Below are 26,339 nucleotides of genomic sequence, written 5' to 3' on the forward strand. Positions count from 1 at the left end.
CTGGTGCAGAGTTCTAGGGCTCTACTTCAGACAACTTTGAATGAGCATCCCAGCTTTGGGGCTGCATCCTCATGCTTGCTTGCCCTCCTCTCAGAACCACTTCTCTGACAGCCTTCCAGACGTTGATTCTGGGAGTGCTTCCCAGTACCCACCTGGGAATGCTCCCCAGTAACCTACCTAGGAGTGCTCCCCAGTAACCTACCTAGGAGTGCTCCCCAGTAACCCACCTGGGAGTGCTCCCCAGTAACCCACCTGGGAATGCTCCCCAGTAACCTACCTAGGAGTGCTCCCCAGTAACCCACCTGGGAGTGCTCCCCAGTAACCCACCTGGAAGTGCTCCCCAGTAACCCACCTGGAAGTGCTCCCCAGTAACCCACCTGGGAGTGCTCCCCAGTAACCCACCTGGGAGTGTTCCCTAGTAATCCACCTGGGAGTGCTCCCCAGTAACCCACCTGGGAGTGCTCCCCAGTAACCCACCTGGGAGTGCTCCCCAGTAACCCACCTGGGAGTGCTCCCCAGTAACCCACCTGGGAGTGCTCCCCAGTAACCCACCTGGGAGTGTTCCCTAGTAATCCACCTAGGACCATCTCTCTGTCTCCAAAGATATTTCCTAGAAACTTGGCCCACGGCCAACAAAAGCTATAAAGTTTTTCAAACAACGAAGATATATTCTCTCACAATTCTGGAAGCCAGAAGCTCCAAATCTAGGTGTCATCAGGGTCACATCCCCAGAAGCTCTAGGGAAGGGTCCTTCCCTGCCTCTCCCAGCTTCTGGCAGTTCCGAGTCTCAGTGGTCTGTTGGCAGGTGTCTCTTCAACCTGTACTTGACTTTCCCATGGCTTCCTCTATGCCTTTTGGCTGCCCTGTCTTCTCTCTTAAAAGTACTTGTTAGTAGCTTAAGGTTCACTCCATTCCTGGGTGATCTCATATGGAGAGCCTTACCTTAATTACATCTACCATAATCTCTGGTTCAACTAACAGGGCCCAGGCAGATGCAGTTTTAATTTTGAAAATTGTTACTATAACTATTATTGCTATTTTTATTGTCGTTGTGTTGGGGTGATGAGTGAGTACATGCCACAACATGTGTGTGGAGGTCAGAGCAACACTGTGGACTCCATGTGGGTTCTGGGGCTTGAACTTAGGCTAGGGCCAAGGCTGGGCTGCCATGTTATACCCGAGGCCTTCTTAAGAGGTTCGAGTAGTCCTGTATTGGAAGCGTCATCTATACGTACACAGAAGCATTCTGCTTTATGACAATAGGATTCCTCCACATGAAGATCAGACTAATATGAGGGCACCATTAAATATCACCAAACACATAAGGAAAGAAAGGGGGCATGAGCAAGTCAATAGAAGAAGCAGGCAGATTTGAAATTACTAGGAAAACAGGAGGTTTACAAGGCTGTTGGTTGCAAAATCAATACATGAGAATCACGACCCTGATGTGCCTTCTTCAGCTAGAATTTTAATGGCTTCATTTAACAAAAACATTTTTTAAATAATAACATTTGTAAAACAACAAATGTAGTGAATTCTGTAGGATGCATGGCACTATCAAGGAAATGATACACCATTACCGTGCCGAGGAGAGGAAAAGACAGCCAGTTAAAGAAGCTGTTGCGCCTAAGACACAACCGGTAAGATAAGCCAAAGAACGAGAACTACGTAAAGAGTATAACTTTATTAAAAAGTCAAATGACGCAATAAGCTGAGGCATAATTGGTTTATGGACTCAGCATCGTTTATTTTTCGGCTGTGCGGTAACCTTAGTAGATTTCAGGACAATGGAGTCAAGACAATTCCACTACAATCCCAACAGAGATTTTTGAGGTAATTGACAAAATAATTCCAAAATTTCAGTAGAATCTAAATGACCAAGAATAGTGAAGAACTCCTGAAGAGGTTGGAAGACAGCATCTTCCTACCTCCCTCCTACCAGGCACCAACTTATCGCAAAGGGACAAAGACAACGTGTTCTTGTGTGTGGATAGAAAGGTTGACCAATGGAACAGAACAAAGAGTCCAGGGTCAGACTGAGTTATTCGTGAAATTTCCACATAGGACAGAGGCAAAGTTGTACATCTCTGAGGAAAAAAAAAAACAGGTTTGGTAAATAAATGAGGATACAACCCACGGTTACTAGGGAAGAAGTAGAACCCTTAATCCACACCCAAATGCTAATTCCTAATCTAAGAATTTAGCACAGACCTAAATGTCAAAGGGAAAACTAAACCTTCTAACTAAACACTTAATGTGTTTATGGTTTGTTAGTACAAAGGAAATTCTTATGTAAGATAACATTACTAATAAAAAACTAATAAATTAGACTACAATCAAATTAATATACCATGTCATTCTTAGTATTGATTGACAGGATCTAGAATCACCAAACAGACAAACATCTGGGCTTTGGAGGCAACATTTCATGAGACCTTTGCCATTGTTTCTGAGGCCATCCTAGAGAAAGGGCTCACACCTTAACTTCATCTAAAGTACCTTTCAGAGGAGAGTTCTCTGGCACCCAAGCCAGGAGGTAGGAGGGGAGCTGTAGACACATCCTCACTGTACCAGCAGGACATGGACATTTCCTTACCGGTGATCATTAATGTACCCATCTAGCACTAGAAAGAATTTAAAACAGCTTTTGGAGCCTGCAAGTGCTGCTTGCATGCCCAATGATGTTGCTCTGTCTCAGTCCAGCAAAGGAGGTGCTCTTGTGTCCATGCACCTTAGGTTTTCCTAAGATATCACTGCCAAGCAGGCACAGTTCTAGACAATTGCCCTAGGTTAGCAACAGACAAAAGCCCAGGAAGCCCACTTATAACGAATGGGACCTCTATCTTTACAAACATCCCAGCTGGGAGGCAGACATGGAGGTCTAGACACTAGAAGCTAGTCAGCTTCCTATCTGGAGAGGGCTGTGTTCCCCTCTGTGAGCTCTCCTCCCTTTTATGGTCTTCTCAAGCCATAACTACAGCCCAATGAAGAGCATTTAGGTCTTGTTTATCACTTTACTGCCACCAATCCTATTCATCCAAGTCCCTCTGCCCTTGACAGGGGTCAGTCCATTCCTTCTAGGCCTCCAGAAGCCTAGAAGATATTGCCACAAAGTCCCCAGAGGGATGTGGCTAATTTTGGGGCAGCTTTTTTCTTTCATTATAGATGCCACGATTCCTTCCTACTAGACAGCACACAAGACAGGGAAGTGAGAACTGGACAGCCCTTCTTCTGTGTGGGAAGCACATCGGCTGAGTCCAAGCAACGGCAGAGGCCCTGCCTTCCAATCCCACCTGCTTAAAACTCCTAGCCTCCCTCACCGGTTATCACCGTGTTTTCTCATCTCCCTCCTAGAGAAAACTCAATGCCCTTTCTCTCATCTAAGTTCATCTCTCTGGATATCCGGTCATAGAAACAGCATCCCAAGAGTGGTTATTCTTTCTGCCTCCTGAGGCCATGAAAGATGTTTCAGGGGTGTGTGTGTGTGTGTGTGTGTGTGTGTGTGTGTGTGTGTGTGTGTGTGTGTGTGTGCCGAGGCAAAAGTTAAGACTCCATCTTTAGGAGACCCTCCCCAGAGAGCAGACTCATGGCCATGGGAGTAATGGAAGATCTTGTAAAAACTTAAGAGGGAAAGAGTCTCCAGCAACAGTCAGCAGCAAAAGTGCCGGTAGCCATGACTGGTGAGAAAAGAGGCAGGACCTCCCCCATGATGTTCCCTTGAATGTGAGGTACCTACTCCCAGGGCTGTCACCAGCTAGGTGTCTGCTTTCATCCAAGCCAACAGGGAGGGCTTCCTAACTTAATCTCCTTTTAGACCACTTTTCTGTCTAAAAGGTCTGCACTCCTGCTAATTGTCCAGAAACTCCTTGTCCCTAGGGCCAGGTTGGCGTTGAGGGATGATTATGTCTTTTCCCCATCACACCTCTGAGGACACACCTGGAACTAAGCTCTATTTTCTTTTTATCTCATTCAGGAATTTGAAGTCTTTTGAGGAAGCTCAGAGATCTGCCCAAAGCCTCCGCTTGTGGCCACTGTTCTTCAGGCAGTGACCTTGCTGACATCATCCTGACCCCTCCCGTCTATTTGAATCTCCCATTCTTTTGTCTGGAGTAAAGGCTTTTGCTCTCAGAGGTCTAATCCCCTCGCCTCCCCCTCAGCGCCCAGCAAAGAGGAAGGGGCCTATTTGCTGGATTCTGGGGTCTGCACTCCTCAAAGTGCACACATACTCCTCTAGTGAATTCCTGCCCTGATCTTCAGCCCTAGAACACAAGCTTCTCTGTTCGCTCACTGCCCTGGGGCCACTGGGATCAGGACTTTTTGAGAGAGGACTTATGATATAGAAATGAATAATAAATCACCCGTCCAACGGGCCAGGATTTGGTGTGCAAGCAAGTTACACCATTCTTCTGGCAATATGAGTCTCTGGAGACAAAAGTAACACCTCGAAGAGAGCTATGGTTCTATAGTGGTTGCCCATGACTAAGGATGTGTAAAGGTGACAGGGCCCAAGACGCAGGCCTTATTATCCTCAAGGCGCCCCCCAAACCCTGGTGGGTCAGTGCCAGATGCCTCATTTCTGAACTTAAAAAGCACATAATTATGGTATTGTTTGACTGCCAAGAATTCTGGGTTAATCTCAGTTTTATTTTGACTGCTACCTAAAATAGCTTGCCCCGGAGGACAGCAGCAAAAGCCGGGAAGCCCAAACCAGAAAGGCAGGACTGTCTGAGATCCAGGCAAGCTCCCACTTGGGAGACATGGAGCCAGCTTCCCACCTCCACAGGCCTCTTCTTAGTTAGATGCTAGCCCACAGCAGCCCCCAGTCCACCTGCATGGCCACCCCCACTACTTAGGATCTGGCCTGAGCCGGGGCAGAGCTGTAGAGAGGTCCAATTTCCCAAACACGCTTATCCCTAGATGCATTCAGGATAGTCCCTGAGATCATTTGGAGCATTGCTCCTGGGATTGGAGCAGACGGGATAAATAATGCCCACAGTTGAAGTAACTGAGTTCCTGTGCCAGTGCCTGCATGGAGCAGCCCTATTAGAGCTGATGATGACTCTGGTCAGTTCTTTGGCTCTCTTCTGACTTGTTCAGAGCTATATAACTAGGAAGAGGCAGAAATAGAACTTCCCCTTGCTTGTCTCCTGCCCAGGGAGCACATGGATACTCAGAGGTCAGAGAGAGACTCTCATTAGGCTTCACAGGAGGAGGGCTTCCACTCCTAAGTGAGCCACAAGAGTGGGCTTGTGATTGGTGCCTCTCAGAGCTTCTGGCACCATAGCTAAGAGACTCAGTGTTAGTGTTGTCTCCCATCCTTGGTTCAATCCATGGATTCTGGCAGTCCACTCTGTCCTCAGGTTCCAGCCTCTGGACTAAGCTGTAAGATACAGAGAAGAGATCAATGACGTTAGTGGGAACACATCCTACCTGGTGTATGAATTTATTTACAGAGGCCTACTGCCGCCTGCACTCCCAGTGTGTCAGTGACTCTGGCACCAGAACCAACAGCGTAGACATAGATATCCAGGAGGAAGATTAGTGGAGTTGACTTACAGTTGTATAATGGCAAGATCATTGGCAAACTGGAGACCCAAGGACACTGGAGCCCAGCTCAGTACAGCTCTGAATGCTTTAATATCAGGAAAGTCAGTGCTGTAGCTCTCAGTCTAAGGCAAAAAAAAAAAAAAAAAAAAAAAAAAAGAATCCTGAGAACCTGGGCTGGGTTGAGGGGTACTGGTGAAAATCCTAAAGTTCAAAGGCCAGAAACCCTGAAGTTGTGAAGTCCAAGGGCAGAAGAAGAAAGGAGTACATCCCTCATCCCAGAGACGGATAGATACACATTCAAGTATTTCTGTGTTGTCCTCATCAGGCCTAGCTGTTTGGATGGCCCCTGTCGGCCTTAATCCTACCTAATCCACTCAAACTCATTGCCAGTCTCCTCTGGGAAGGCCTTCGCAGACACATTACAAAACAACGTTTAGCAGGTTTCTAGATATTGTTTAAGGCAACTCATATAATATTGGTCACACAGGAAAGGAAAGAGGCATTTGAATCAGACATAGGATACTGCATGCTCTGCATAGACAAGTGGAGACGAACTTTATAGGTAGAGTGGATGCTGTGAGGAAGCTGCTGCTGTGTTCCAGCAGGATCGAGATGTCATTCGTTCATTCATTCAGAGATAGGGTCTCTGAGTCGTTTTGGCTCTCCCCGACCTTACTCCGTATACCAAGCCGGCCTTGAACTCACAGAGATCCTCCTGCCTCTGCTTCCCAAGTGCTTGGACTAAAAGCATATGCCACCACACCAGACAAGATGTCCTTCTTGACCCTTCGCTTTCTGATCCTTCTGCGCAACCGGGCACAGGGCTTGGGACTGCAGGGCATGACAGGAACTGAGTAACATCCTCTCCTTACCACTGCTGATACCCGCTCTGCTGACTTCATAGCCTTCCCTACTTCCTTCCTGCCCCACCGACCATCAGATGAATCCCTCCAGCAGGAGACGCCTCTGAAGTGCTGAGGTGCCCAGAGCTGCCCCTCCGACTACTTAGTAATGCTTCCAAGGGCCAGCATCAGCGCGGCTGCAGCACCCACAGAGTTGGCTCAGCCTTGTTCCAACCGCTTAGCATCTGACATACCCTCTCCGCCTGCCCTAGCAGGCCAATGGCAGGGCAGGGGGACAGGGAAGGCACAGGGTCCTGCATCCTCCTCACTTTCTCTACCTCTCAGTAAGGGATGGGAAAAGAGGCCAACAAGGCAGGTGCCTGGCATCAGAGTAAAGAAGTTTGTTCTTACATGTGTCTCTTCTTCGTGGGTCACATGTTCACAAAACAGACTGAGTGCTGGGATTAGAAATACAATCCCATGCCCAGGTTAGCCCCACCTCTTAAAGGCTCTGCCACCTTCCTAGAGACTAACAAACTTTTAGCACAAGGGCTAGTCTGCCCTTGCTTATGAACTGACAAGGCTGTTGCCATCTTTCTAAGTGTGCTTTGGAAGTGAAAGAGCGTTTTAACCTAATAGCCAGAAGTGCCATCCGGTGAGCATTTATTTTACGGTCAAACCAATAGGACTTTGATATACAGTATATCGCTTTATGATGATCTTTTAATGCCACATTGTTTTCTTTTCTTTTTTTTATACTTGATTCTATAGAGCAAGGCTTCATGCCTCACCCTGAATCCATATTTTTTTCTGCATTTAGTGTAGTGCATCCCTTCCTGCACATGCAGCCCATGTCTACACAGCCTGCTGGCCTTCTCACCTTGGGGCATATGGACCTTCATCTTGGGTACCCAGTGGCTGATGGGAGAGTGTCTGATCACAGTAACTAGCCTAGAGCCTGCATCCTCTCTTTGCCATTGCTCCAAGCACAAGTTATTTCTACCAACACCATTGCTGTGATGGGTCTCTGTATCCTCCAGTTGGACATCAGCATCTACCTTGGTAAGCTTTCAAGTCAGCTGGAGGCTGGTTGGTTTGGGGGAGTTCAAAATCACTCTAGCACCCACACCTGCCTGCCTGAGTCCTCTCTATACCTATGATGAATTCAGCTTCTACATAAAGCAGACAGGATAAATGCCCCATTACTGGTATGTTGCTCCATGTGTTCATGCATTTGAACTCTTGGATCCCAACTGCAGATACTATGGGATGTCATGAAACCTTAGGGAGGCAGAACATAGCTAGAGGAAGTGAATCCTCTGAGGGGCAGGCCTTAAAATATATAGTCCAGTCCTACTTCCTGACCTGCTTGTCTTACTGAGCTATGAGGAAGTAAGGAGTCTAAGCCATATGTTCCTACTGCCAGGGTGATGCCTGTGGTCACAGCCATGAGCTCCTCCCTCAGCCATACCCTCCCCATCATGATGGTCTACACCCTCTCAATAAACAAAAAATAAATCCTTCCTCCCTTAGGTCTCCACTAGTCAGATATTTGGTCACAGCAAGAACAGAAGAGTAGTGAGGAAAGAAAATGGTGGACAAACTGTAGCCTCCCCACCTTAGGCAGGGTAGGTTCTGCAGAATCTCTCGGAGGAAGCCAAAGCTTTTATGGTGGCCGCTGACCCCTAAGCCACCTTTACCGGCCTTCCTGTACCGTGTTTCTCACATGATGCCTGCTGCTGTCCCATTCTCTAGAATCCTCCTCCAGAAATCTCCCACTATTTGTGACCAAATCCTTGCCTTAGGATCTGCTCTGAGAGAAGACTATACTGACACATGCAGGCATCAGTTAGCTCATGTCCGTCTCATAGGCCAAGAAACTGCCTTTGAATTTATTCTCTTGAGGTCTTTGAGCAAAAGGAATTTATGTTTGCAAAACAAAATTAGTAGCAGAATTGGGACTAATTCCCAGGTCTGCTGGCTTCAGGCCAAGGCTGATAAATCGTTGCTGCGATTCCAACTTTTAGATATGAGATCTACAGATTTTTTTTTGTTTCAAAATTTCATTTCTCATAAAAGTAGGGAAGTACAAAAGATCTATTTTTGTAATAATTTCTATAACCGAATGGATATCTACATGGCCATTGTTTAAACATGTTTTGTTTTTTAAACAAGGGCAGAGGGCTGGAGGTGCGGCTCAGCAGTAGAATGCTTATCTCGTGTTAGTAACCCTGGACTCTATTTCTAGCAAATAAAAAAATATTGTCTAGGGGATTTAAAAGGCAGGAGAGCTTGCTTTGAGCCATGAAAAGGTCCCAGCCCTACTTCTGGCTCTTTACACCACGCTCAGCCTATACAGGCTTTCTCAGTGTGCAGTTGCCTACAAGGAGGTGGACCTGTCATCCTTCCACTAGAGAAAGATGCTGGCATTCTTGGTCCAGAGGAAATTCATGGGTTTTGGCAGATATCACCCTTTGCTGCATCTCATCACAAATCGGTCCAAGTTGGCTGAGCGTTGCCCCAGTACATTAAAGTCAGTGGCTTGTTCTGACAGAAATCCACAAAGGGTATAGTCAAGGCTAAGCTTGCAGCTTTTATCCTGATGAGCTGGAGAGTAGAAGTAATGATTCATCACACCTATGTCTGAACGCTTCTCCTGAAGAGCTGTTGTCTGTCCAGAATGTGAGGGACTGAGTGCTGCCAGGTTAACTGCCGTGGATCAGCCAAACTGTCTGCATCCATTTACATGGAGTCCTTTCGACGTTTGGAGGGGCTGATGGAGGCCAGCTCTTAGTTCAGCTCTCTGGCACATTCATGGAGGCACAAGCCACCAGTTCTGGCATTCACAGTGTCGTCTGATGAAGGCCAGCTATAGCAATTTTGGAGCCAAGCATCACTAGTGAGGATCCCAGCCTTATCTTTGATAAGCTAAGAGACCTTGGATGGCCAATTGAATCATCTCTAGAGCTCGTCTTAACTTCAAAGGGGCTCTGACTGTGACACAGGAGTACATGAAAATTCCAAAGCGGGGAGTGGGGCTCCCCTTTCCCCTTCCTTCCCAGATGATCACCATCTAGCCAGGGAAAGGGGAGCTTTTTAGTTTGCAAACCAAAAACATCTCTAAGAGATAACTACTTCAAATTTTTAAAAGCAGCAAGAATGGAAGCAGACCCACCACAATCCAGTGTCTGGTACATAGTAGGCATTTTTTGAATGAATGCTCAAGTAATCTAATAAATGGATGGATATTTTATATGAGTTTTGTCACTGAATCCCGTGAAAAGGCACCAAGAGAAGAATGTGCAGAAGTCACTAGCAGAATAAACATCTTTTATATTTTTATCAGACATTTTAAATTTACATTTCAAATGTTATTCCTTTTCCTGGTTTCCTGTCCATAAGTCCCCTATCCCATCCCCCTGCCCCTTCTTCTATAAGGGTATTCTGCCTCCTCAACCACCCCCTTTCCACCTCCCCACCCTGACATTCACCCTACACTGGGGGGGTGTCCAGCCTTGGCAGGACCAAGGGCTTCTCCTCCCATTGGTGCTCAACATAGCCATCCTCTGCCACATATGCAACTGGAGCCATGGGTCTGTCCATATGTACTCTTTGAGTAGTGGTTTAGTCCCTGGGACCTCTGGTTCATATTTTCTTAAAAAAGCTTTTCTTAGCTGGTAAAATGACCAGTGGGAAAAGGTATCTGCCATCAAGACTGGTGGCCTGAGTTCAATCCACAGGACCCAAATGTAGAAAGAGAGAAATAACCCCTATAAATTGTCCTATGACCTTCATGCATGCATGGTACAGTTGTTTCTCTTCTTTTCTTTAGACTTTAGATGGATATAAGCCTTCATGGGGGCTCTGGGATGTAGATCAGTGACAGAATACTTGTATAGCATGTGTGAAATCCTATGCTCACTTTCCAGCACTGGGGTGGAAGCCTATCTATTATTGTACTGCTAGAAATAGATGAAGGACAAACTTTGAACTGGATGAAGTTTCAAAACATCTAGAAACAAAAGAGAAAATGTGAGAGGAATCCATGTCTGAATTAGTACAGTTTGTGAATTAAAGGCTGAAAATATAACCAGTTCTGGGAGGGATTTGATGAATTCATGAGAGCACATCTCCGAGTCAGTTGCTTCCAATTTCTCAGGGACTGTGCATGTGTGCGTGTGTGCCTATGTGTACCTAAAGGACTCCCTTATTGACTCATAGAGACCATGGATTTAGCCTATTTTCTGTGGCTTTATGTTTCTCCTGGGAATATGTTGTAAGCATTAATCATACAACTGTCATTTTCTTTAGAGAATAAATGCTTATTGAGTCCCTGTTCTGTTCCAGACATTGTTCTAGAAGACAAAAAATATAGCAGTAAATAAGACAGTGACCCTGCCACCAAGAACTCCCCAGAAGAATCATATAAGTGAAGAGATAAATTACATCTATTGAAGTAAGCTTCATTAGTATAGTGTATAGCTTTTGCTATCCTGCTTTAAGCTCTGACTGGACAGAGCTACCAGCCCTCACCCAGAGAATATTGGATCCTTGGAGGAAAAACATAGGCACACACATGTAGATCAATTTCAACCTGCCTTTTTGGTTGGCTCAAATGCTGGGCACTTCTAATCTCCCGCAGCTAGCATGCCCCTCCCAAAACTCTTAGCTCAGTACCTCTTAATCTGCTTAGTGTCTCAGTTACCTTCTCCTTGTTCAACAACCAAAAACTGCCCTCAGCTTAGTTGTGTTTCCCATCTGGGGAAGTAGCCTGTGGTCACTTCACCCAAGATCTCAAATGGTTGGTCACCTTTTTCCCTCAGAAGGATGGCCAAATCTCCCTTCCTCCTCCTGTGTCCTACCTTTGGGGCCCTGGAAGTCCTGCCTCTTTCCTTCTTCCCAGTATTGGCCCCTGGCATCTTTATTGATCAATCAAGAACCAATTGGGGAACAGGACCTTAGCATCAGAACCACTCCCTACACATAAGTATGACCATATCCTTTATGATCTCGAAATTCTAGTCTCTAAAAGTCTATGTGTTAGACATGACCATCCAAAGAGTAAATAAATATCTAAGAAGTATCTGGGAGAAGGTGCTACTGAGACAAGGGCTCTATGACTATTATTTGAGTTATAATCATAAATCTGGAAAGTTCAAAAATTAAAAAAATAATCAAATTGGGGCTGAGAGACAGCCAAGAGTGTTTGCTATTCTTTCAGAGGACCTCTTGGTCCCCTGCATCCATATCAGGTGGCTTATAACTACCTGTATCTCCAGGTCCAGGGAATCAGATGCCCTCTTTTGTCTTCCTTGTGTATCTGCATGTATGTGCACATAGATATACATATTCTCTCTCTCTCTCTCTCTCTCTCTCTCTCTCTCTCTCTCTCTCACTCACTCACACACACACACACACACACACACACACACACAAATAGAAATAACAAACTTCTGAGCTCTGTGAGCATTGGGCATACTTGTAGTGCACACACATAATTGCAGGCAAAATACTCAGACACATAAAAATAAATAAATCTTAAAAAATTAAATTGGTAAAAAGTTGTGTCCCCCTTCCCCTTTGAGGGTCATCAGAAAGAAGGGGAACAGGTGACCTCAGGAGGAAGGAGGTTGGGAAGATGTTCTAGAATGTACTAGAGACTGGGAAGTGAGAGACTCTTAGAACTCAAAGGGGGAAGCCTAGATGAAAGGCTCTACAGTAGGGGAGAGAGCTTACTGAACCCACCTCCAGCGGAAAGACAGGGCATCAAATCAAGTGAGGGATGGAGTTGCTATCCCATGGCCAAAGCTCTGACCCATTATTCTTCCTATCTGAAAGAAATGCAGGAACGGAAATGGAGAAGAGCCTGAGGAAAAGAGGGTCCAGTGACAGGCCCAAATGGGGATCCAGCTCAAGGGGAGGCCCCAAGACCTGACACCATTACTGAAACTATGGACCATTCACAAAAAAGGGACCTACCATGACTGCCCTCCAAAAGACCCAACAAGCAGCTGAAAGAATCAGATGCAGATATGTGCACCCAACCGATGGACAGAAGCTGCTGACCCCTCTGGTTGAATTAGGGAAAAGCTGGAAGAAACTGAGGAGGAGGGTAACCCTGTAGGAGGACCAGCAGTCTCAATTAACCTGGACCTCTGAGATCTCTCAAGCCTGGATCACCAACCAGGCAGCATTCACCAGCTGAGATGAGGCCTCCAACACATACAGCAGAGAACTCACAGGTCTGCATTCAGTCAGAGAAGATGCACCTAACCCTCAAGTGACTGGAGGCCCAGGTGGTGTGGGTGGGATGAGGACATCCTTGTAGAGACAGAGAAAGAGAAGTGCTGGAGGGAGGGGTATAAATAAATAAAAAATGTAATTAAAATTTGTGTTTCTAATTTTTCCAAATTCCCTCCCCATTACCACCCATATTTGAGAACTCCCCATGTGCTCAGGAAATATAGATAAGTAAATGCCTGTCTATGTGGGTAGATATGTGAATGGATGGTTGGATGAATTTATAAATAAGCTAAGGAATGAATTATTTATTTGTGTAACATGGCACACTTCTTCAGTAAAGGCTTTTGAAGAACAGAAATGGAAGTCTTGGAAGGCTCTCTAGAATCAAGCTTATTAAGCAACCATTTCTGCTATCTCTTTGTATAAAAGTCCTGGAGCCTGTCTTGAGTTGATAAAAGTATAGCATTTAAGTTTCTAGAATTATGGCTGTGGACTTTTAAAACCCACATGTCCAGAAAACTTGAAGTTCAAAGCTCTGTGAACTTGTAAGCTGCAGGCCAAAGGTCATGTTGACGATGGACTGATGTCAACCGCACACACTGATAAAGTCTTGCTGCAGTGATTTCCTTTATCTTTAATGGACATATTTCATCCTACACGTTGCTCAGAAAAGCTGTCTCTGGAGAGTCTCAACATCATTGATAAGGCTGGCATTCGTGGTGCCACACTTATGATTGCTAATTGGAAAGCAGGGATTGTGGAAGAATCTTAGACCAGGAATCTGAACATACGTTGATACATTTTCCTTATGAGACGTTAACATTGGGTCAATCAGTATTCATGAGAAAGAGTCCTGTAGCTTTTTCCTGTTGCTTCTCTCCCATGCACTCATTCCTACCCACATCTCCCATTCTCCTTCTAATTACAGACTGTACTAAGAGACCCCCGAGTTGTGCTTTATAGTGCAGTAGATCAACTCCAAACACAGCTGCTGTTCGAGCTGGAAATGTAGAGGGCTTGCTTAGCATATGCAGAGCTCTAGGTTTGAACTCCATCACTGTATAACCTGGGCATGGAGGCATTCCTGTAATCTCCAAACTTGGAAGGGTAAGGCAAGATGATCAGGAATTCAATGTCAATGCCATCCTAAGCCATACAATAAGGTCAAGGCCCAACTGGCTAGGGCTACACTTCATTAGATCCCCTCTATCTCTCTCTGTCTCTCTGTTTCTCTCTCGTGTGTACATACATACATACATACACACACACACATACATACATACATACATACATACAATGCACATATATAGTTATATGTGTATTATGTGTTTATGTATCTTCATTCTAACAACCTATCAAATGCCCTAAATCCACATGTGTTTAGCAACAATCATGACAACTATCAGAGAACGTTTGTATCATTACAGAAGCATCTGTTGAACTGCATTACCCCAAATAAAAGGGGAAAGCAAGAGACGAGGGAGATGGTAGTTTTGAGAAAATGCTGATAACATGTAGACCGTTCAGATAAAGAGAAGGAACATTCTAGCAGGACCTTGCCACTGAACCCACAACTGAGCAACAAAGGATGGGTTTTAGGAGCAGGACTAGAGTTTAATTTTGGTTCTCCCACTCACACAGTTTGTGGCCTTGAGTAGGCAGGTGAACTGTACACATCTCAATCTTTTCATCAGGAAAATGGTAGGTAGAATAGTTCCTGTGTCATAGGACTGATGTCAGGATGAATCAGACTTAGAGTAAAGTACTTAGCAACTGCTTAGCATATACACAAAGATCAGGACAGCAAGGGGGGGGGGGTGGAAAGAAATGAAACGACACAAAAAGAAAGGGAAGAATCTAGATATGAGACTACTAACCTGGGAAGAAAGCATGTCCAGAGCTTCAAGGTGAACATGCCCAGGCTGTCTGGCTAGATGGAGAAAGGAACAAAGGCCTTATACTTCCAATTGCCAATGGCCATCATCTGCCAGAGCAACAAAGGAAGTGATCATAGACTGGTCAGTCCCATCTTACTTAAGAATGATATAGGTTGCATGAGTTAGCTAGCCTAATCAGCTGAGCCTGATCCAGGTCAGGGGAACTCCGTGTATCCACGGATACATGGGATGGCTAGCATAGATAGATGGTTGTTTTTTGAGCCACTGAGTCTCCATGGATATGTTTTTTCAGCAAAGTCTAATTGCCTCACGAGTAGCACAAACAGTGCTTCTCAAGAATCTTATGGTCTAACGGAGAAGGCTAACTTTCATCACAAAACTCAAAAAATATGTAATAAGGACAAGAAATTTATAACTAACCCAGCCCAGGGAATCTTTGGCTTGCTTCTTCTACACATTCCATTTGAAGTCTCCCATACTGCGTGGGGTTTAGTTTGTGTGGCCAATAGCTTACAACAGAGGAGGGTGTGCAGTTTCTGAGATTGGATTACAAAAATGCCCACTTTCCATTGTCGGCAGCAACAACAGCAGCAGCAACATTCTGGGAGAAGCTACATCTGCATCTAATGATGTCAGATGAGCTACTGAGAGCCATGCAACAAGGAACTGGGACCTCCACCAACAGGCTGAGTCAGTTCACTGAAGTCTACCACTATACATGTGAGGGAGCCTGGGGAGGGACCCTTTTGCTTCAGATACCTGAAGCCTGGCTGGCAGCATGGGTATGAGACCATGAGCTGAACCCACTTGATTAAGCTGTTTCCAAAAGAAAGTGGGAGAGAACAAATTTTTTTAGTCGCTGTGTTTGGTGGTAATTTACTGCTTAGGAATGGAGAACTAACAAAAGATATGTATAGATTCACAGGGAGAGGGTGTGGAAAGGGATGGAGTGTTCCATACAGAAGGAGTAGCCATAGCAAAGGCCCTCAGAGGGGGGGAACAGGGGCATGGGAGAACCAAGTGCCAGGAGTTCAGAGCACAAGCAGTGCCACGTGAGGCTGAAAGATCAATGGGGACCAGCCCTGATGGGTGTGTCCTTGTACATGTTCCTAAGACATTTATATCCAGGAGCAAAAGCAACAGGTCATTAAGGGTCCAGCATTGAAAGAAGAATCTGAGGGTGCTCAGCTTCTCAGTCTAGTGAGAAAGCAGAGGGGAGAGGAGGGCCCAGTTCTAGAGAGAACTGAACCCTTTTGGCCTTAATCTAAAACATTTTTAGAGACAAGCTTGGCTGTCCTTAACCTGGTCACTTGAACATTGGAGACAGAGAGATAAAGATCTTGGAGACACTAGAGATCTGAAAACCTAAGAATAAGAATCATAAAACAGATTCCCAACCCAAGAGGAAATCGTCTAGTGTCATTTGTGCCCCCTGGACACAGGAACCTAGGAGCAGTCAGGGACAGGACCCTTCAGGTTTCTGCCTGCGCTGAGAGTGGAAAGCCAGTTGTCAGGAGTGCCAATGCACCTGACAGAAGAGCTCTCTGTTCCCAGATCCAGCTGAAAGAAAACAGGTCTACAGGAGTGCTGACACACAGGCCTACAGGAGGTCCAAGCCACTGTCAGAGACAGCAAGACAAGCTAACACCAGAGACAACCTGATGGTGAGAGGCAAGCACAGGAACCTAAGCAACAGAAACCAAGACTACTTGGCATCATCAGAGCCCAGTTCCCCCACCAAAGCAAATACTGGATATCCAAACACACCAAAAAGCAAGATTAAGATAAAAAAAAATCACACTTTATGATGATGATGGAGGACTTTAAGAAGGACATAAATAGCTCCCTTAAAGAAATACAGAACAACACAAGTAAACGAGTAGAAGCCCTTAAAGAGGAAACACAAAAATCCCCTAAAGAATTACAGAAAAACACAACCAAACAGGTGAAGGAATTGAACAAAACCATCCAGGATTTAAAAGGGGAAATAGAAGCAATAAAGAAAGCACAAAGGGAAACACCTTGGAGATAGAAAACCTAGGGAATGTACAAAGCTTAAGTCCAAGTGGATCAAGGACCTCCACATCAAACCAGACACACTCAAACTAATAGAAGAAAAACTAGGGAAGCATCTGGAACACATGGGCACTGGAAAAAATTTCCTGAACAAAACACCAATGGCTTATGCTCTAAGATCAAGAATCGACAAATGGAAGCTCATAAAACTGCAAAGCTTCTGTAAGGCAAAGGACACTGTGGTTAGGACAAAACGGCAACCAACAGATTGGGAAAAGATCTTTACCAATCCTACAACAGATAGAGACCTTATATCCAAAATATACAAAGAACTCAAGAAGTTAGACCGCAGGGAGACAAATAACCCTATTAAAAATGGGGTTCAGAGCTAAACAAAGAATTCACAGCTGAGGAATGCCGAATGGCTGAGAAACACCTAAAGAAATGTTCAACATCTTTAGTCATCAGGGAAATGCAAATCAAAACAACCCTGAGATTCCACCTCACACCAGTGAGAATGGCTAAGATCAAAAACTCCGGGGACAGCAGATGCTGGCGAGAATATGGAGAAAGAGGAACACTCCTCCATTGTTGGTGGGATTGCAGACTGGTACAACCATTCTGGAAATTAGGCTGGGGGCTCCTCAGAAAATTGGACATTGCACTACCTAAGGACCCAGCTATACCTCTCCTGGGCATATACCCAAAAGATGCTCCAACATACAACAAAGACACGTGCTCCACTATGTTCATAGCAGCCTTATTTATAATAGCCAGAAGCTGGAAAGAACCCAGATGCCCTTCAACAGAGGAATGGATACAGAAAATGTGGTACATCTACACAATGATAGCTACTCAGCTATCAAAAACAATGACTTCATGAAATTCATAGGCAAATGGATTGAACTAGAAAATATCATCCGGAGTGAGGTGACTCAATCACAGAAAATTATACATGATATGCACTCATTGATAAGTGGATATTAGCCCAAAACTCGAATTACCCAAGATTCAATCCACAGACCACTTGAAACTCAAGAACAAGGATGACCAAAATGCGGATGCTTCAATCCTTCTTAAAAGGGAGAACAAAAATATCCATAGAATGGGATATGGAGGCAAAGTTTGGAGCAGAGATCGAAGGCACGGCCATTCAGAGCCTGCTCCACATGTGGCATATATATATATATATATATAGCCACCAAAACTAGATAAAGATGGATGAACCTCTAAGAAGTGCATGTAGCAGAGGATGGCCTTTCTGGGCACCAATGGAAGGAGAAGCCCTTGGTCCTGCCAAGATTGGACCCCCAGTGTAGGGCAATGTTGGAGGGTGGCAGGAAGGGGGGTTGGGGAGTGGAACACCCTTATCCAAAGAAGTGGAGGGTGATGGAATAGGGGGCTTATGTCCGGGAAACCAGGAAAGGGAATAACATTTGAAATGTAAATAAAAAATCCAAGAAAAAAAAGAAAAAAGAATCATAAAACAGCTTGTGTTAAGAGTTCAAGGGTGCTGGAGAGATGGCTCTGCAGTTAAGAGCGATGACTTTTCTTCCAGAGTTCCTGGGTTCAATTCCCAGCAACCACATGGTGGCTCACAACCATCCGTAATGGGATCTGATGCCCTCTTCTGGTGTGTCTGAAGATAGCTACACTGTACTCATAAATGAATAAATAATTGAAAAAAAAAAAGAGTCCAAGGGCACACAGGCCCGGGAAGCAGCCCCCAACTACAGCTGGCGTACCCCGGGGACCCACCAACCAGGCCTGCCAGAGAAGCAAGTAGGCAGTGAAGCAGATCGGCCATCATCAGAAAAACTTCCTTCTGCCAGGCAACATGCCGTGAGAGATCTTGGAACACGCTGCTGTAAATGAGAGATGTGTGTATCCAATCCCTCCTCTCAGGGCTCAGAAAACCCGTGTAGAAAGAGTCTAAGAGCCAGAGCAGGTGGAGGACACCAAGGAACAAGGCCCTCTAGATATATCTCGGCACTGATGCCCATGCACATAAGAATTCACCGAGACCGAGGCAGCATGCACAGGACCTGGGCAGGTCTGCAGCACGTGAGGTTCTAGAGCTGAAAGGAGAAGTAGACACAAGTCCCTACTCTTAACCCAGAAACCCTCTCCAACTGTGAATGAAAACTTAAGAGTTCTCCAAAGGAGTCTGACCGCAGAAACAAACTCCTTTAAAGAGTAGGCCTCGGGGTTGGAGATTTAGCTCAGTGGTAGAGCGCTTGCCTAGCAAGCACAAGGCCCTGGGTTCGGTCCCCAGCTCCAGAAAAAAAGAAAAAAGAAAAAAAAAATAAAGAGTAGGCCTCATGTCTAGGAGTAGATGGCCAATAGACAACAAACTCAACATCATCTTTAGAGGTTCCTTGTCTCATAAAGTTATAACTGTCTGTCTGTCTGTCTACCCTACATTTTTCCATATATAATATGGCTTCTGGTTTTGTGTTTTTATGGGATTCCTGAATGTGGGAACAATCGTAGCTGCATCTGTATCTGTTTCTCATGTATTTGGGAGGCTCTTTATCTTCTGTTTGTTTATTTTGTTCTATTCAGATTTGTGTATTTTATTATATTATCATGGTTCTCTAGAGGAACAGAACTTAATGAACACACACACACACACACACACACACACACACACACACACACACACACACACACAGGATTTATTAGAATGGCTTACTGGCTTCAGTCCTGCTAATTCAGTGGTTCTCAACCGTCCCAGTGCTGCCACCCTTTAAGTACAGTTAGTTCCTCACGTTGCAGTGACCATCAGCCATATAATTATTCTCATTGCTACTTCACAACTGCAACTTCCCAGTGTTATGAATCATAATGTAAACATTTTTGCAGATAGAGTTTGCCAAAGGAGTTGTGATCCAGAGGTTGAGAAGCTCTGTGCTAGTCCGACAGTGACTGTCTACCAACGGAAGATCCAAGGATCTAGTAGTTGTTCAGTCCATGAAGTTGTGTGTCTCAGGTACTCCAGGATATGCCAGAATTCCAAAGAAAAGGGCTCTAATGCCAGTGAAGGAATGCACTTGCCGGACACCGAGGGTAAGCAGGCAAGGAGGGCAAGTTTCTGTCTCCTGAGTCCTTCACATAGCCCAGATTAAAGTGGATCTTCCCACCTTAAAAGACATGGACTAAAAGTGGGTCTTCCCACTTCAAATGGTTCAATTAAAAAATCACTCACAGGTTTACCCTCTTAGCTCCAGATGTAGACGGTTAACAACCAAAAGTAGCTGTCTTATTTTATTATTATTTTTAGGTGCTTGCTTGTTTTCTAAAGAGAGGCAGAAAGGGGGTGGGATGGGAGGGGATGTGGGGAGGAGTTGGGAGGAGCAGAGGGAGGGGAACCATAATCAAAACATATTGCATGAAAAAAACCCACCCTATTTTTAGTAAAGGGAAAAAAAAGGGTTCACGGGACGGAGCAGTCACTGCTGTAGTTTGGAAAAGTGTTTCTCCTAGTTCTCTATGTTAAGTTTGTTCCCCAGTCAAGATACATTGTTGGAAATGCTCAAAGGATTAATGAACGTATTATCCTTTTTTTTTCTTTTTTAAATGTCTGGTCCCCAGTGGACCTATTGGGAGATGGTGTCATAAGGTGAAGTCTGCTGGGACTTCCCTTGGTCATTGAGAATGGGCTGTTGGATGAACTGTGGGACTCTGTGACTCTGTTTCTTTCTCTTTTCTTTTGCATCCTGGCCATGAGGTGAGTGACAGCCCTGCCTTCTATAGCCACCACAGTGTGCTACCAGGAGCCAAAAACAACCTTGGTGGCCCACAAGTCAACGTCTCCGACACAGAGAGCTAGACTTACTCATCTGAGGGGTTTGTTCTATGGGTAGAAAACTAGTAATCACTTTGTTTGGAAAACAGAAAGGCTGAAAACAAGAAATTAAGTGGGGTTAGAGGAGTGTCTGGTACAGAACTGGCCAGTAGTCATGAGTTACGGGATTGAATGGCCTGTGTGTACTAGGCCTAAAGTTCACAAGCATCCGCTGAGGCTGCTATGAGCTCACAGCCTTAGGGAACTTTGTGAGCTTTGGGGAGGAATGGTGGTTAGAATGCTGGCACTGTGCTCTGCTTGGGGAAATGCTCAGTAGGATCTCTGAGGTACTGAGTTTTCTGGTTACTTTGGGGTAAGATAAGCCTCTCCCTGCCAGTGTTCCAAATGAGTATCTGCTGGGATCTAGTTTTCCTCTCTTAGAGGTATCCTGCAAGATCTCCGAGGAAGGAAACAGAGAGGGTCAGTAGTAACGCAGCAGGAGTAAGGCTTCCCTGGCTCTCGCTGTATGTCAGGGATAGCAAAATCCTGCTTGCTAGGTTTTCCATTCAGATCCAGGGCCTCCAGCCATTGCGAAGGCAGAAGGAAAAGGCTGCTTGTTTTGAGAAAGAGCCTGCCCCTTGGCCAGCCTTTCTTGGTTTCTATCTTCCCACTTCCCAATCCCTGTCCTACCAGGAGTGCATGTGTATGGTTGGCTGAATTCTGAGACACTCAGACTGTTAATTAAGTTGGCCTGTCTTTCCTTTTCTATTTAAAGAGTATCTAAAGCTATGAGTGTAACCCCCAAAGCATCTGAAAAGCAAAGGAAAACACAGCATCCATGGGGCTCACTTACTCTGTGGTTTGAGCATAGAAAGATAATTTATACATAACTCCCTTTCTCAAAACTGCATTACTTGTGTAAAGTAGATATGTGATTTAATTACACAGTGGCCCATCAAGGGAAAAGATTCTTCTGTGATCTCACAGAAGAAGTGACATCCTGGACACAGAGGAGAATCAAGTTATCAGGATGAAGATTTTTCTTTCGTGTACCATCCCCTAAATAATAAACAGAGACATTTAAGACAACACGGTAGGATTTCCGTGAACCACCCTTCCCTTTTCTCTAGCACAGGAAAGGATCTCCCTTCTTCTGGCTTCCCGTTCTAAAAAGAAACAGAGGGAGGGCTGACTACTGACTGAGCCATTAGTCCTAAATTAATGCCTCTAGTTTAAGACATCCACACACAGGATGTTTTCATCAATTTTCTGTAACCATCCCTGAATACCCTAAGGTATTCAGATATGTGAAATGTATAAGAAATTTATAAAGAATAGACACTTACTATTTCACAGCTCTGAAGGTGGGCAGTACAAGTGCCCCATCTTCTTGCTCTGTCATGATAGGGCAGGAGGCATCACGTGATGAGAGAGCGCGTGTGTTAGCTCAGGTCTCTCTTCCTCTTCTTATAAAGTCACAGAATGAATGTATATATCTATTCCTAATTACTCTCAGGTATGCTCTATTCAGATACCATTAACACATGACTGTGAGGCTCAACTTCCCAACCCAGTGTTTGGGAGACACTTTTTCTTTTCTTTTTTTTGGAGCTGGGGACCGAACCCAGGGCCTTGCGCTTGCTAGGCAAGCGCTCTACCACTGAGCTAAATCCCCAACCCCTGGGAGACACATTCAAACCGTAGCGCGTAATAAGCTAAGAGAGCCGGTTCCATGTTCAGGGAGACACTAGCGAACACTTGTATAGACCTCGGTCCCGCCTTCCTGCAGCTCAAGAGAGCAACTTAGAATTTAGCATTTTTTCCAAACCACTTCCCAGTCTGGCCGACTCCTTGGTCCCACTGTCCTGGTGGGTATGCTTTGAACAGACCACAGTCTGGGAAGGACCAGAGGACAAGAAAAGCGATGTGACATAAAGCAGTGTGGGCTGTTTGGCAGTCACATGATTCCCACTTCACAGGCCTGCTGTTACCACTAGTGCCGAGCGTTACCAACCACTCTCCTTTGGCATCTGTAGACCCCTTGTTCTCTCTGCCCCATGAACTACATGCTTGTGAAGAGAAATAACTCTGACATCCTCACAGCACCCCTCCCCCTCCCCCACCACATTTCCAAACAAAGACTATCAAAGATTTTTCAGAAGAAATACCTTCTTAAAAGATACCCTTCGTTCTCCTGATAGAAAACGTGCGATCCCTACCTTCGCAAGCCTGAGGCTTGGAAGCAGATCCCGATGGGCATTCCTAGAAATGTCGGAATGCTGTCATCACTGTCACCTCTCATGGGGAAGTAGAACAGCCACCTACCTCCTGCCTGAGCCTTGGGCTGTCCCGTGTAGAGCAAAGGCCACCCCAGACACCTTTATTCTTTGGGAAGAAAGAAGCAATTCCAGTCAGTTCAGGTGTTTGAGAGATTATCATGATGGCCTCTTTTATACAGTCACCTATGCAGTTTGAGACAACAATAAAGTGTACGGGGTAGGGCCCTATGGCCCTGACACCTGAAAGCAGGAAACGAAACCAGTTTCTCTCGTTTAGCTTTCTTCCTAATTTTCTAGCATTTAGTTTTCTTCCTCAGTTCCTCACATCTGTGGGGTGTAATGGTCCTCCAGGGAGAGAGAATTACAAGCTACTCATGCAGAGAAGAAAAAGATTATGTCGTCTCTCAAAGGACCCACTATGGCCTAAATTGCAGGAAAGGGAGACATAAAATGACAGGCATCAGAGGAAGCGAGGGAGGCCAAGCCAAGGGAGGATGTTGGCAATGTCTTCTGGATTCATCCTAATGCCTGTTCTCTGTCACTCAGGCTTCATGTATCACTAGTCACTTCTATCTGAAGCCCTGATGCTGGATGCCTGGGGTGGGGTCTTACTTATTTACAATTTGGCTCCAGATGAGGTGAATTAGCATCCCTGGTGTCCAGGGGTTGGGGTTTGGTGCTCTTTCCAGATTGAGGGTACCTGGGTTGTAATAGTCTTGCAAGGGTGAGTAGTGACTTACTAAGGCTGGTGGTTCAGGGGCAGAATTGCCTTCCTTTCCCCAATCACATTCTCCACAAATGAGCACAGGGATGTGATGCTTATCTTCTTCCTTTATTTCACTAGCCCCCAGGCTTGCATTTCCTCCTTGAAACCTCTGAGTCAGTGGCTGGAGGAATGCTACCCCACCCTGTCCTGTCCCGCCTGTGCTCAAAACTCCAGTGACTCCCTCTGCACGCACAGCCTTGCTCAGCCCATTGCTTTTATGCAGTGGGCAGGCAATTTGACGTATTAGGGTCAGCTATTGTTTAGGTAAGATTCAGGTCTGACTCTGTAGGTAGAGTTTTTGACTATCCCACGGAAAGCAGGGGCCGAAATGCAACACACTCACAAGAACATTCAATGTTATGGATTTTTTTCTTTTTGGTGGTCGTATTGGAGTTCCCTTAAAGCTCGTGATGTGGATCATGGCTTAGCCTCACGGGTGCCCTTAATGATCCAGGCCCCTGGGGGATCGTGTTGATATGGTTTTTGTTTGTTTGTTTGTTTGTTTGTTTTTTGGAGCTGGGGACTGAACCCAGGGCCTTGTGCTTGCTAGGCAAGTACTCTACCGATGAGCTAAATCTCCAACCCGTTGATATGGTTTTAAAGCAGGATTATTTCACCTGGATCTACTGTACATCTACTGCATTTGAACACTTTCTGAATAACTTTTATTGTTTTTTTAATTACCTACATAATATATACAAACTACAGGGTATTTGGAAAACAGAAATATCTTTTTGCTATATAATAAGAGTACATACTTTATTATTTTCATTTCAATGGGTTTCTTTCTCGCTTTAAAGATGTACTGGGTCTCCGTGTGCCTATGGACACATGTGTGCAAGTGCTCATGAAAGCACAGGAGTATGAATCCCTTGGAGCTGGAGTTCGAGGTGTTCGAGAGCTGCCTGGTGTGGCTGCTCTGGTCCTGTATGAGAAAAGTTAGCGTTCTCAACTGTGGAGACCTCATTTCTGTCCTGGATTTATTTTCTTTTTTAATGGTATATATACGGTGCCATTTTTAAAAACCAATTTCACTTATAATAGATCATGGATGTATATCCAAGCTACTATGGATATTTTAATGGCTATGTAGAGTTTATATAACCCATTCCCCACTGTTGGAGTTTGTATATATCAAACACTGATAGGTATACTTTCTATGTGTCAACTCAATTAGCCTTCACCGTAACCTAGCATATAAGTCCTACTATTATTTCCATTTGCGAATGAGGACACAGTCACAGAGAGGTTAAATAGCTTGTCCCCAGTCATTCCTAACATTGTAAGTGGAAGATCCAGATTTGAACCCAGACAGTGTGGTTCCAGCCTGTGCTCTGAACACACTCCAAGCCATCCTCTACCATGTCAAAAAGGGAGTGAAGATTCCCTTACCTGGTGATTGCTTCTTCTACACCAGACTTCCCTGGGGAAAAAAAAAGAGAAAGAAATAGTTATGAGTCATTGTTAGAGAGTAAATTCATCAGTTCTTGAGACAACAGGCAAAGAAGCAGCCAGACCGGATGGGTGTTAGGAAGGCAAGCCCAAGGAAGGCCACAGTTTGGGATTGAAGGAGCTTGACCCCCAGGTTACTCACCGCTAGGCAGAACCAGAGAGAGCGCAGCTTCCCCCGACTGATGTTAACTTCCTGATACAGAAAAGGTTGTTTTTTTTTTTCTTTTACATTTTGCATAGGAGCTGCTGCTCTGAGCCAGCCAGCTGGCTGGAGGCCAGAGAGACAGATAGGAAGTGGCTGGCTGGCTGCCACTTTGCTGACCCAGCAGGCATCAGTGGGGCCTGTGTCTACGCTCCTCCAGCCTCTGGGTGACTTCTGGCACGGCCTCTGGAGCTTATGAAAACCTTCCGGCTAACCTGTGGGGGACCTTAGGAGCACAGGGATCCTTACACTGGGTTGAGGTTGGGTTAGGAATGGCCACCTCCATTCCTTGCCTCTCTTTTCAGTATTGATAATATGACATCATTGTTGACCATGATGATTGTTTGACCTCATTAATTCTTCCTTAACTTCTTTAATTCAAGTGACAGTGCTAAGGAATAGAATAGCCCTTATCAACCATGAACCTCATTTTAGTAATAAAGGAAGGCCACCCCAGAGAAGCTAAGTATCCTGACATAAATAGGGAAGGGTGGGCAGGTATAGTGATGCACACTTTAGTATGAACATTCAGAAGGCCAAAGCAGAAAGATTACAGAGGGTTCAAGTTAACTTGGGCCTACGTAGTGAGATACTGTCTCAAATAACACCAGCCAACCAATCAGTCAATAGAAGAAAGGGTATCAGTATAGACAGGATTGCAGTTACAACCTTGGTACAAGCCTGTACCCAGAAGCAGGTCACCACAGAAGTAGCTATGGCTAACAGGGAAATGATGATTGAACTGTGGGCCCATCACTAGTAGAAGAGAATTGAAAAGGCACTTGGAATAGATCAGGAAGAGTTGTTGGGCCAGGGTCTCATGTAACTCAGACTTGCTTTGGATTCTATGTACCTAAAGGCTTGCTTCAAACTCCTAATCCTCCTCCTAACTTCCCAGTGCTTGTGCCACTAAACCCAACTGAAGTTATGTTTTATTTAAGCAACCTAGGCAATCATGTGTAGAGACATGGAGAGTGGAGTGATATAAAATAATATTCCAGTTTCCCTCTCAGGAGGTTTGTCAATTTCGTTACTTCATTTCTTCTTCTACAAGGGAACCTGGAGGGGCTGGAGAGATGGCTCAATGGTTAAGCACACCGACTGTTCTTCCAGAGGTCCTGAGTTCAAATCCCAGCAACCACATGGTGGCTCCCAAGCATCTGTAATGAGATCTGATGCCCTCTTCTGGTGTCTGAAGACAGTGTACTCATATGTAATAAATAAATAAATCTTTAAAAGGAAGAAAAAACAAAACAAAACAAAGGATCCTGGAGCACTCAGACCTACATGCAAAATGAGGGTTGTGT

At 45.1% G+C, this 26,339-nt stretch overlaps 2 long non-coding RNA genes across 7 annotated transcripts in view; one reads left to right on the top strand and one right to left on the bottom strand.

Annotated features, from left to right (window-relative positions):
• LOC120100937 (uncharacterized) overlaps nt 1–12,777 on the top strand; it is a 22,618-nt gene extending 9,841 nt beyond the window's left edge. For 2 of the 4 annotated variants that reach the window (XR_015676884.1, XR_015676883.1), the window contains exons 5-6: nt 10,737–10,845; nt 12,228–12,777. This is a non-coding gene — a long non-coding RNA (uncharacterized LOC120100937). Of the gene's footprint in view, nt 1–3,973; nt 5,707–10,736; nt 10,846–12,227 lie in introns of those variants that run through there. The other 2 variants (XR_015676882.1, XR_015676881.1) reach the window with 2 other exon arrangements.
• LOC102555173 (uncharacterized) lies at nt 1,723–25,158 on the bottom strand. 3 transcript variants are annotated; one of them, XR_015676879.1, is made up of 5 exons: nt 24,973–25,158; nt 24,771–24,801; nt 22,659–22,718; nt 5,557–5,669; nt 1,723–5,380 (listed from the first exon to the last, which is right to left on the bottom strand). It is a non-coding gene; the product is annotated as an uncharacterized LOC102555173 (long non-coding RNA). The 3 variants fall into 3 exon arrangements; XR_015676878.1 differs by having other exon boundaries at nt 22,553–22,718; XR_015676880.1 differs by lacking the exons at nt 1,723–5,380; nt 5,557–5,669 and adding exons at nt 8,808–10,533; nt 14,506–14,562 and having other exon boundaries at nt 22,553–22,718.
• Between the last annotated feature and the right edge of the window lie 1,181 nt (nt 25,159–26,339).

Source organism: Rattus norvegicus, chromosome 2 (assembly GCF_021556685.1).
Source record: "Rattus norvegicus strain SHRSP/BbbUtx chromosome 2, alternate assembly SHRSP_T2T, whole genome shotgun sequence".
In the NCBI taxonomy this organism is placed as follows: domain Eukaryota; kingdom Metazoa; phylum Chordata; class Mammalia; order Rodentia; family Muridae; genus Rattus; species Rattus norvegicus.